Raw genomic sequence first — 12,999 nt, forward strand, 5'->3', positions numbered from 1 at the left:
CAACAGCGCCGGCATTTCGGAGCAAACTGGATTAACAGAAAGTGCAGCAGTGCTGAGGTGGTAGGGACACCTAGTGGAGATAAAGTGTACAGCTGCCAAATTGACAATTAGAGTACGCATGAACACATTCAGTAAACACCATGCATGATGCAGTAACACATATACATTTGGGGGAAAATTAGGGTCAACATTACTGATAAATAATACATGAAAGATGGCCTTGGCTCATAAGTATCATCAGGGCCACAATGTGTGTCGTGTTTTATTCTTCCGCTCAGTAGTAACAATGACACCACTATTACTGCCAGTGTCAAGCATGATGCATTTTGATGACATAACTATATGCATTCAACAACCAGACATCCCTTTGGGAAAGTGTTAAAGACAAGAGGGGGAAGTGAGAGGGAGAGAGAGAGAGAGAGAGATAGAGAGAGAGAGAGGGGGGGGGGAGGGGGACAGAGTGTGTCAGTATGTGTGTATGAGTGTGTAATACTCACATCTATTGGATGATGCACGCGCACGCACGACATTGTGAGTGATGAGACTGATAAGTCTGGAACAGAGTGCCCGAGGTCTGTTGTTGCCTCAGCTCTGATCCCCTGCCTCCCTGTCCCCAGCTCTATCCCGCTCCAGCTCAGTGGCGCCAAGTGGGGCATGACAACAAGGGCATGACAACACCAGGAACAAAGTCACAAATAACTTCCTCCTCAACCCACACAGATACAGACACAGTGTAAACATAGCATGTGACATGACTTTGTGCGTGACATGACATGTGACATGTTTTTGTCCACACATACTGTTATACATTGGTAATATAATGTTTATTGCATATACACGTGTCTATGTTCATGTGTGGGTGTGTGTGACGTTAAGCTGCTCTGACCCTGTGTGTTTTCCAGCCAGCTACCTACGTGTCTGGCGCTGGTTGCCGTGGAGTCAAAGCAAAGGCCTTGAGCTAAAGAAAGGTCCGGAAGCAGCACAGTCAGCGCCATAGAGATACAACATATAGAAAGTAAACAGCTCTTCATTCCACATAAAACATATAGAAAATGTACAGTACCAGTCAAACGTTTGGACACACCTACTCATTCAAGGGTTTTTCTTTATTTTTACTATTTTCTACATTGTAGAATAATAGTGAAGACATCAAAACAATGAAATAACACATGGAATCATGTAGTAACCAAAAAACGGCGAAACAAATCAAAATGTACATTTAGATTTTTGATTCTTCAATGTAGACACCCTTTGCCTTGATGACACCTTTGCACATTCTTGACATTCTCTTAACCAGCTTCACCTGTAATGATTTTCCAACCGTCTTGAAAGAGTTCCCACATATGCTGAGCACTTGTTGACTGCTTTTCCAGGTCATCTGATGCAGCAATCGATCACTCTCCTTCTTGGTCAAATAGCACTTACACAGCCTGGAGGTGTTCTGGGTCATTGTCCTGTTGAAAAACAAATGACAGTCTTACTAAACGGTCCCGAGTGGTGCAGCGGTCTAAGGCACTGCATCTCAGTGCTGGAGGTGTCACTACAGACCCTGGTTCAATCCCGGGCTGTATCACAACTGGCCATGATCGTGAGTCCCATAGGGCGGCGCACAATTGGCCCAGCATCGTCCGGGTTAGGGGAGAGTTTGGTCGGAGTAGGCTGTCATTGTAAAATACGAATTTGTTCTTAACTGACTTGCCTAATTAAATAAAGGTTAAATAAAATGTTTAATAAAAAAAAAAAACACAAACCAGATGGGATGGCATATCGCTGCAGAATGCTGTGGTAGCCATGCTGGTTAAGTGTGCCTTGAATTCTAAATAAATCACCACCAGTGTCACCAGCAAAGCACCCCTACACCATCACACATCCTCCTCCATGCTTCACGGTGGGAACCACACATGCAGAGATCATCCTTTCACCTACTAAGCGTCTCACAGAGACACGGCCGTTGGAACCAAAAATCTACAATTTGGACTCCTCTGACCAAAGGACAGATTTCCACCGGTCTAATGTCCATTGCTCGTGTTTCCTGGCCCAAGTCTCTTCTTCTTATTGGTATCCTTATATGTGTCTGTTACTTGAACTCTGTGAAGCATTTATTTGGGCTGCAATTTCTGAGGCTGGTAACTCTAATGAACTTCTCCTCTGCAGCAGAGGTAACTCTTGATCTTCCTTTCCTGTGGCAGTCCTCACAAGAGCCAGTTTCATCATAGCGCTTGATGGTTTTTGCGACTGCACTTGAAGAAACTTTCAAAGTTCTTGACATTTTCCGGATTGACTGACCTTCACTGTCGTTTCTCTTTGCTTATCTGAGCTCTTCTTGCCATAATATGGACTTGGTCTTTTACCAAATAGGGCTATCTTCTGTATACCCCCCCTGCCTTGTCACAACACAACTGATTGGCTTTAAGAAGGCAAGAAATTCCACAAATTAACATTTAACAAGGCACACCTGTTAATTGAAATACATTCCAGGTGACTTTCTCATGAAGCTGGTTGAGAGAATGCCAAGACTGTGCAAAGCTGTCATCAAGGCAAAGGGTGGCTACTTTGAAGAATCTAGAATATAAAATATATTTTGATTTGTTTAAAACTTTTTTTGGTTACAACATGATTCCATGTGTTATTTCATATGTTGATGTCTTCACTATTATTGTACAATGTAGAAATTAGTACAAATAAAGAAAAACACTGGAATGAGTAGGTGTGTCCAAACTTTTGACTGGTACTATATACGCATAAAAGTTATTCTTTACCCCACATTATATATTTGCCACAAAACATCAAACAACTTTGTAAAGCGAAGACAAATATAATTTCATAGACTCGATGCACTACAAAATGGTCAGACTCAGTGGAACTTTTGGGTGAAAACCTTGCTTGGGTAGAAGCAGAGGAAAGTCTTAAAATGGTAAGTGTTACAGGTCCATTTTCATCAATCTAGGCCAGTCACTCATCAATCTAGGCCAGTCACGCCTGGAAATGGGTGGGACGAATGTAATGATCCTGGATCTGAGGACCTGTGTGAGTAAGTGAGTGAGTGAGTGAGTGTGAGACCCACTGTCACCATCATTTAGCCCAGAACAAGAGTTTTAAACATCTTCCTGGGAATCCTAATCCTCAGTGTACCAGTTTCTATCCCCATGTAACCCTGTTTCAATCTCATACTGGGAACCAAAGTTCTCCCCAGTCATCACATTTCATGTAGTCACTGGGCGACGACACAGCTCCGTGGAGATAGAAAGAGAGAGTGAGAGCGAGTGAGAGAGAGAAGCAGAGAGAGAGAGAGAGAGAGATTCAGAGAGCGAGAGAGAGACAGAGACAGAGACAGAGAGAGGCCTCCTCCAGTCAGACAAAGACAGGTGACAGGCTGGGGGTAAATCTCCCAGCAGCAGCAGTAGCACTCAGAGACGGGTGTTTACAGAGACAGAACAGGGAATAAATCCAAATGCAAATACAAGTCTGTTGACAGCAGGGGCCCCAATATGGGCTTCCATCGATCTGTTGCTTTATTTGTTTGCACTCTGTCTCTTTCCTGTTCCCTCTCTCTCCCTCTCTCTGTGTGTGTGTGTGTGTGTGTGTGTGTGTGTGTGTGTGTGTGTGTGTGTGTGTATGTGTGTGTCTCTCTCTCTCTCTCTTTCTCTCTCTCTCTCTCTGGATGTTAGATCCTCACACAAGAGAGGGATAGTGCTATCTTCCTTACAGTAGTGGTGTGACTTGTTGATTGGTGAGAGAATGTCAGGGTAGTGAGGGATAGCTGAGAATTTGAGCAGGGACTCAGGGAGCAGCAGACGCTGTTTCACCACCAGACTAGTGTGAAGTGATGACCTCATTTCCTGTGACTTCAGATAAGAACTGGACCAGAGATAATCTATATAATGTCAAAATGGTCTTGTCTCTGCCCTAACAATGGGAGTCGTTGTCAGAAAGGCGAAAAGGCAGGTGGAAGCAGGTACGATCAGTTGGGAACATTCTCACACTAGACTAGCACATTGTTTGGGCAGATACTCATGTGAACAACAGACACAACTCCGATATCAAATATTTGAGTGTCCAAAACGTCAGGAACACCAGCTCTTTCAATGACATAGGCTGACCAGGTGAATCCAGGTGAAAGCTATGATCCCTTACTGATGTCACTTCAAATCAATGTAGACAAAGGGGAGGAGACAGGTTTAAGAAGTATTTTTAAGCCTTGAGACAATTGAGACATGGATTGTGTATGTGTGCCATTCAGAGGGTGAATGGGCAAGACAAAATATTTAAGTGCCTTTGAACGGGGTATGGTAGTAGGTGCCAGGTGCACCGGTTTGAGTGTGTCAAGAACTGCAACGCTGCTGGGTTTTTCACGCTCAACAGTTTTCTGTGTGTATCAAGAATGGCCCACCACCCAAAGGACATCCAGCCAACTCGACACAACTGTGGGAAGCACTGGAGTCAACATGGGCCAGAATCCCTGTGGAACGCTTTCGACACCTTGTAGAGTCCATGCCCCGACGAATTGTGGGGCAAAGGGGGGTGCAATTGAGGGCAAAAGGGGGTGAAACTCAATATTAGTGTATTGAACACTCAGTGTATATCAATACATTCGGAACAACCTTAACATTACGAAACTTTTATTGGATTAAATAAGCCTCACTTAGCAAATTAGCAACACAACATTTTATTGACCAAATCCAACACTCTCTCATAGACCACCATACAAAAAATCCCCATTTGGTCTGCTTGTCGCTGTATTCTCACGTAGACAGATTTTGATGGGAACGGAGCCTCTTGCTTCGCCTCATCCTCTCTGAATGGACACAATCCCTTAACATTTGATTTCTTCTCAGGGTTTTTTCTGTATTTTAACTAGGTGAGTTAGAGAGATCATTAACTAGTGTTTAAAGCTTTTACCATGATGCACAACGCTTCCCAGCTCTGCTTTGACAACAAAACAAATACAATAACAACGGCTGTGGGGCGGGCTGTGGCACCGTTTCCCCTACTGTGGATTTCATCTATAAGGGAACAACAGTACTTCCACTTCATGTAGTGGTTATTGAGATCCAAGGGTCATGTGATCATGGGGGGTCATCAAGAAGACATCTGAATTTTCCTTTTCTTTTTTTGAATCAAATACCAAAATTTGACTGTCGATATTTGTCTTTCACAGGATATTGGAAGCTCTGACGTAGCTAGTCACTGCCCTGCTTTACCTAAAGCACTCGGTCTTTCTCCATATATAGCCAACCCCATTAGGTCTAATGTACAGTAAATGATGAACTCTCTCTTCCACTCTGTGGCAACACATACACTGGAGAATGGCTAACGCTGCAGCAGTGTTCATGTGACAGTCGCTGTGCCTGTGGCCTACTTAGCTAGCCGTAGCATTCTGCACTTCCCCTCTAACTCTCACTCTGGGTTGAATGAGGCTCCATGCTTTCTCTCGCTCGCTCTTTTGACGACTGCTCCACTTCCTCATGGCAGGCCAGGGTCCGGGATGGGTTCCGGAATGAGAACGTCTTGTTCTCCCAGGCTGTACAGAATCAAAGCAAATGGCGGCTGCCAAGTACAGCTCATGTGACTGCTGTGTGAAAATGCATCCCGCTCCCTACCCAACCCACCCCTCTGCCGGTCAGCTTGACAACCAACCCTCTCACTCATTCGCTCGCTCTTTCTTTCACCTCTCTTTATTCATCTCTCGGTCTCTTTCTCCCTCTCCCTCTCATCCAAATTCCAGTATGCTTAATTGGTGGGCCCACACATTTAGACAGCCTTGCCAGAGTTGTTTTATAATTTCCACATAACATTTACCCACTGACAAAGAACCGAATGCAACTGCAGTTATTGTCAGAATGATAAATAACTGATATGGAAATTAAAAAAGGTTGAAAACCTTTGTTACATAAGGGAGATCTTTTCAGGCTTTTCATTTGTAGACATCTCATTTTTCATTAAATAAAGGTGTGGGCAGGAGTTTTCTCCTCGTTTGACAGTACCCTACTGAGGTTTCATTACACACCCTCCCCAGGCCACCCCTGTGCCAACTCTGCCAGCCCAGACACACTGACACTGCATACCCATCCACCAGACTGCTCGGTTCTGGAATCAACCTGCTCTAGACTAGAGCCAGCTGCTCACCTCGGGGATAAAACCCTTCCATTCTAGAACAGTCTAGATTAGTGTTCAAGAGAGACTTGGAAATGTGTTTGAGCTGTTGTAGCTCTGGCAACAGTAGAGTTTGCTGAGAGCAGGAACAGGGAGGGCTCTGGATACACAAATGCCATGCCACGTTACAGTTAACATCTTGTTATCAAACACAGACACACACTCAAACAGACACACACTCCAACAGACACACACTAAACTTGTCTACGTCTGTTTCTTGTGAGCAGAGGCAAATGATGGAGCATTTCAGCAGCGCTGCGCGTACAGCTAGTTTCTCCCTCCGTTTCTCTGCAGCAGTGTAGCCTAATGTCTGCAGCTCTTCTGCTGCTTCCTGCGTCACTTCCCCTCCTAGTACACTGTGAGATGTAAACACAAGCGCACCCATGCTCGTTTGCATGAGTGCACACACACACAGTCGCACACATATACACACAGTCGCACGCACACACACAGTCGCACACACACAGTCGCACACACACACACACACAGTCGCACACACACACACACACAGTCACACACACAGTCACACACACACACGCACACACACAAGGGTTGTTCATCACAACCACAAGCACCAAGCGGAAATAAAACTTTAACAGCTGGGTTAAAAACCAGCTGTCTCCCACTCAGAGGCACACAGATACATACAGAGACAAATGTATAACTAGCAACACACACCAACACTCTGAGTACAACACACCTGCCTGAGGAAATGCAATAATTCAACAACATCCCACACACAGTGAAACCACCAACCTCAGTGTTCTCTGTACTCAAATCAGTCTGCAATCCAAGTCTTTTCAAGTAACATTTGCTGAGCTCCTGTTGACTCACCAGTAGTGATGGCTTATGGAGTTAGTGAGGAAGAGAGGGAGGGGAAAGAGGACAGGAATTAAATTGCAGTCTGCTGCAAATTACACAGACACAGGCGCTGTCTGCGTGCTTCAACTTTAAATACAGCCGTGGCTAAAAGACAAACACAACAACATATCATTAAATTAAATGGTATGTTTGTTGTAATGGACAAGAACAGACCCATTTGGCCTGTAACAGGGAGACTGTCAACACTGGACTTCATACATGGCCTGTGACGCAGACTGCGATGTCGGTTTCAGCATGGACGTACACCGGACACACACACACACAAATACACTTCAGTACTTGAGTGACACTCTGGCCATTTTAAACATGTCACTAATCTCGCTGCTTCCTCTGTAGTAAAGTGCAGCGCATAGTTTAGCTAAGTCATGCACCCTCCAGAGGAAACAACTGCTTATACCCCTGAACCTCTCCTTTGAAATGGGTGTTAGAATATCCCCACTAATAACAACTATAATAACATGAGTTATGTTGACACACTCAATCTCACTCAACACTTTGGAATGTCAACCCTGCTCAAACTCAAACATGCTTCATTCCCATGTCTTCTGCTTGTTGTTGACAACGGTTTATTTGGGGTATTTTATTAGGATCCCCATTAGCTTTTCGCGATAGTAGCAAATACTCTTCCTGGGGTCCATATAAAACATGAAACCTGACATATACAGAATATTAATAGACAAGAACAGCTCAAGGACAGAACTACATGCATTTTAAACATCCCACATAGCCTACATATCAGTATATCAGTGGAGGCTGCTGATGGGAGGACGGCTCATAATAATGGCTGGAACGGTACAGTACAGACACATAAAATATCTAGGTCAAATAGGGGAGAGGCGTGTGGTGAGGTGTTGCTTTATCTGTTTTTATAAACCAGGTTTGCTGTTCACTTGAGCAATCTGAGATGGAAGGGAGTTTCATGCAATCATGGCTCTATATAATACTGTACGTTTTCTTGAATTTGTTCTGGATTTGGGAACTGTGAAAAGACCCCTGGTGGCATGTCTGGTACGGTAAGTGTGTGTGTCAGTTCTGTGTGTATGTCGACTATGCAAACAATTTGGAATTTTTAACACATTAATGTTTTTTTTTAAACAGGAAGTAATGCATTCAGTCTCTACTTTTAGCCAAGAGAGACTGACATGCATCGTATTGATATTAGCCCTCTGATTGCAGTGAAGAGCAAGACGTGCTGCTCTGTTCTGGGCCAGCTGCAGTTTTTCTAGGTCCTTCTTTGCCGCAACTGACCATATGACTGTGCAATAATCAAGATAAGATAAAACTAGAGCCTGCAGGACTTGCTTTGTGGCGTGTGGTGTCAAAAAGCAGAGCATCTCTTTATCAATTACAGACCTCTCCCCATCTTCACAACAATTGAACCAATACGTTTTGACCATGACAGTTTACTATCCAAGGTGACACCAAGAAATGTAGTCTCTTCAACCTGCTCAATAGCTAGATTCTGAATTATCAGATTGAGCTGAGGTCTACAATTTAGGCCAATTTGGCACTTTGTTGACAAGGACATGAGGAACAAAAACAAAATCTCTCAGAATTAATTAAATGCTGGTCCAACACAAGATTAAAGGAAACATATTAAAAGAGGAAAATACATCAACATTTCTCTAGAATAACACACCTGTAATATCACAGAAATGGAAACCTACACCAAAACACACACACAAAGAGACATGCACACAGACACACACACACACACACACACACACACACACACACACACACACACACACACACACACACACACACACACACACACACACACACACACACACACACACACACACACACACACACACACACACACACACACACACACCAGGGTGTTACACGAAAAAGAGCTCGATTCCTGTGAAATTTACCACGTCCTTCAATGCTTCCTCTTTTTATGTAAAGTGATTCAGACTGGCAGTGACTCAATCAACAAATAAAGTCATAAATGGACAATGGACCGCAGTAGGTACAGCCTTAAGTCTGCATAGAGTTGTGAGCAAAAAAAGGTAACCTATAGTGGAGAAAGGCACGTAGCTATGTGTACATTACTATCTTACTAGTTTTGCTGACAGGACAGGACATGAGAGCATTTTTATAGCTGTGTTCATAGCCGCGGGAAGTAGTTTGAGGGTGCTGCGCTATTTTTTATTTTTTATTTTTTTTTCTTCTTTTTTCTTCTGATTTTTTAGGAGGGCGCTGCAGCACCCTCAGCACCCACACTTCCTGCAGCTATGGCTGTGTTTACTGAGAGTGCTGGGTTAGAGAGCCCCATCTCTAGAAAGCATATTTTCTTATACTGTACAGAAGGATGTCAGCCTGCTCTGCTGTGACAGGAGGAGAGTTCATGCCACCTGTGTTTTGGCTCTTAGGCTAGTTTTTGTGGATAAATGGAATTCAATGTAGAGGTAAACACCTGGTTGTTGGTTACCTTGTCAGATTTAAAGGGATGAGATGGATAGAGATTTAGACTAGACTGTGCTCTTTTCTTATACACACTCAAAAACAATTATAAAATGTAGTTGACCTGGGCAATGTTACAATCTATCAATTGGCCATTGGTCTCTCTAGGTCTTGTCACATACGTGCAAAGAAGATGGAGATGCGCATTCCCGTGCTCTGTGCTCGTTCCAAAGGCGGTCAGTTGCAAGTATTTTTTTGTGTATTCAAGAGAACTGGGAACTCGGAAAACAACAATGTCAAATCATGGTGTCAGTGATATTCGGTTAAAGACCTGGAAAATAAACCCTCCTCCTCACAGCTGCCCATGTCCCTTAAAGTTGATGATGTGGTTGTTACTGACAAGAAGCACATGGCTGAGCTCTTTAATCACCACATCATTAAGTCAGGATTCCTATTTGACTCAGCCATGCCTCCTTGCCCGTCCAACATTTCCTCATCTCCCACCCCTTCTAATGCGACTATCCCTGATGCTTCGCCCTCTTTCCCCCCTGCCCCGCTACAAAGTTTCTCTCTGCAGGCAGTCACTGAATCTGTTGTGCTAAAGGAGCTCCTGAAAATTGACCCCAAAAAACCATCTGGGTCAGATGGTTTAGACCCTTTCTTCATTAAAGGTTGCTGCCCCTATCATCGCCAAGCCTATCTCCGACCTTTTTAACATGTCTCTCCTTTCTGGGGAGGTTCCCATTGCTTGGAAGGCAGCCATCGGTTCATCCTTTATTTAAAGGGAGAGATCAAGCTGATCCCAACTGTTATAGGCCTTTTTCTATTTTGCCCTGTTCATCAAAAGTGTTGGAAAAACTTGTCAATAATCAACTGACTGGCTTTCTTGATGTCTATGGTATTCTCTCTGGTATGCAGTCTGGTTTCCGCTCAGGATATGGATGTGTCACTGCAACCTTAAAGGTCCTCAATGATGTCTCCATTGCCCTTGATTCTAAGCAATGTTGTGCTGCTATTTTTATTGACTTGGTCAAAGCTTTTGATACGGTAGACCATTCCATTCTTGTGGGCTGGCTAAGGAGTATTGGTGTCTCTGAGGGGTCTTTGGCCCGGTTTGCTAACTACCTCTCTCAAAGAGTGCAGTGTATAAAGTCAGAAAATCTGCTGTCTCAGCCACTGCCTGTCACCAAGGGAGTACCCCAAGGCTCAATCCTAGGCCCACGCTCTTCTCAATTTACATTAACAACATAGCTCAGGCAGTAGGAAGCTCTCTCATCCATTTATATGCAGATGATATACAGTTTTATACTCAGCTGGCCCCTCCCTGGATTTTGTGTTAAATGCTCCACAATAAAGCTTTCTTAGTGTCCAACAAGCTTTCTCTACCCTTAACCTTGTTCTGAACACCTCCAAAACAATGGTCATGTTGTTTGGTAAGAAGAATGCCCCTCTCCCCACAGGTGTGATTACTACCTCTGAGGGTTTAGAGCTTGAGGTAGTCACCTCATACAAGTACTTAGGAGTATGGCTAGAAGGTACACTGTCCTTCTCTCAGCACTTATCACGGCTGCAGGCTAAAGTTAAATCTAGACTAAATCTCATATATATATATATATATATATTTAAATCCCAGACCCCATCCCCGCAGGAGTGCCTTTTGCCTGTTGGTAGTCCGTCATTGTAAATAAGAATTTGTTCTTAACTGACTTGCCTAGTTAAATAAAGGTTCAATAAAATAAAATAAAAAATATTCAGGTTGGTAAATCCGAGGTCTAGGAATATGCCCGAGATTCCGACTTGCAATTCCAAATCGGATGAACTTTCAAAACGATTTTTCCCTTTCAGAGATAGTTTTTTTTTCTCGAGTTCCCAGTTATCATGAACACACTGAAGTCGGAGATTTTCGAGTTCCTACCTGTTTTGAACGCTCACGTGTCCCTGACACTACTCCGACATACTGTACAAGGCAGTGACGTCAAATGTTATTGTCACATTTCCTTAACATCCCGTCCCCGTCCGACAGAGGGACTGTAGAACATGTTGATAAAGGATTTGGCCCCACCTGTAGGCTAACAGGGGGGTATAGGATGTATCAAAGGCGGACGGCCCTACAGCTACGCAGTTTCCGATTTGACAGTAGAAAGTTCTCCATGCATCGGACATATAAAGGCTACCCCAATCACAATGCTATAGCCCAGTATTCGGTTCATTCTAGAACTTTACAATTATTTCACAGAAATAAACTTTAACCAGGTTATGAATGATTTTGCTGCCCCATATTTTACATCACAATAGGCTATAATTCATAAAGATGAGTAGTTATGTTCTGTTTATGTTGCGTAATGATGACGATTGGAGAGATCTGAACATCACAAGTTATGAAAGTGCGTCCTCATAAAAATGCCGCCCTCTCGACTGTCAGTGCAAGCTCCAAATAACCTGTCTCGACAACGCAAAATCAGACTATAGTGGCGACATCAATTTTAGTTTAAACTAAACATTTTCTTGCTCGTATTTTCTAGCCTTGGATCAGACAGCGGTCTGTGTGTTGTTGCAGTGCCATCCTTCAAGATATGGGTGAGGTGGACGACCTATAGGCATTATTTTTTAAACAACATACATTCAATAGGCTATCAAATATGTGTAGAAAGCAAAGACGCAGTTGTCGAGCTTACTTCAACTTCAATCTGCGCAACACAAACTGGAATGTGGACATTGGCAAAGCTATAGAGAGCAAAAATCTGGCAGAAAATGTAAAAAATCTGCTCAGTCACAAGAGCAGGGGCGAATTTTCGTATTACGCACTTACAGAAAACACAGAACACAATGCGATTCCTCCGCTGTATCAACACGAGAAAGCCAAAATAACGCGCAGAAATGACAGCTGAGAAGAGCATAGAGAAACAGTGCCTCTACCCAGCTGCGTATCAACCATCTGGGACATTATATAAATAAGTTCACTCACGTGAGATGATCACCGATTTCACTCCCAGGTAGATGGATGGAATAAACACGCACTTTCAAGGGATCTTCCCCTTCAAAAAGTGCTTAATAGCTGCAGGTACAATCGCGAATCGACAGACATGTCCCGTCTGATGGGTACGTATTCTGGACCGCCCCTGTCCCCGACTTGGTCCCCAGTTGCTCCGAGGCAATTGCGCGGGTGCTATTGCAGATGAGTGCGTAGATTTTTTTTTAATCAGCTCAGGGTACACTCCGTCTCTGTTTTCCTGCTATTTCATTATATCATGTCCATCATGTGACATGGCCAAGCCTTTCAATGGAAACTTAAAGGGACCTCCCACGTGATCCAGTCCATGCGCAGTCACTATGGGAGGGGGAAGTCCACTGCGCTCTGTAAACAGCATGAGCCATTAATCGCATAATAAAGACTACAGCGTCCAAGTTCTGGCCCATATAATATAAACTAGCCTACATAATAGTATAAGTCTCCAAAAGAGTCACATAGTGAGTTATTTCCCGCATATATGAGCTCATGTGTAGGCTATAACATCAACATGACCATGACTCAGGAATGAGATGAGCAGGTGC

The 12,999-nt window shown here is 43.7% G+C and overlaps 1 long non-coding RNA gene across 1 annotated transcript; it reads right to left on the reverse strand.

The window, feature by feature from the left end:
• Positions 1–1,087: 1,087 nt before the first annotated feature.
• LOC139534014 (uncharacterized) lies at positions 1,088–12,727 on the reverse strand. The gene is made up of 2 exons (XR_011666897.1): positions 12,413–12,727; positions 1,088–1,454 (listed from the first exon to the last, which is right to left on the reverse strand). It is a non-coding gene; the product is annotated as an uncharacterized lncRNA (long non-coding RNA).
• Positions 12,728–12,999: the final 272 nt, after the last annotated feature.

The sequence above is a fragment of the Salvelinus alpinus genome, chromosome 11 (genome assembly GCF_045679555.1).
Source record: "Salvelinus alpinus chromosome 11, SLU_Salpinus.1, whole genome shotgun sequence".
Lineage (NCBI taxonomy): Eukaryota > Metazoa > Chordata > Actinopteri > Salmoniformes > Salmonidae > Salvelinus > Salvelinus alpinus.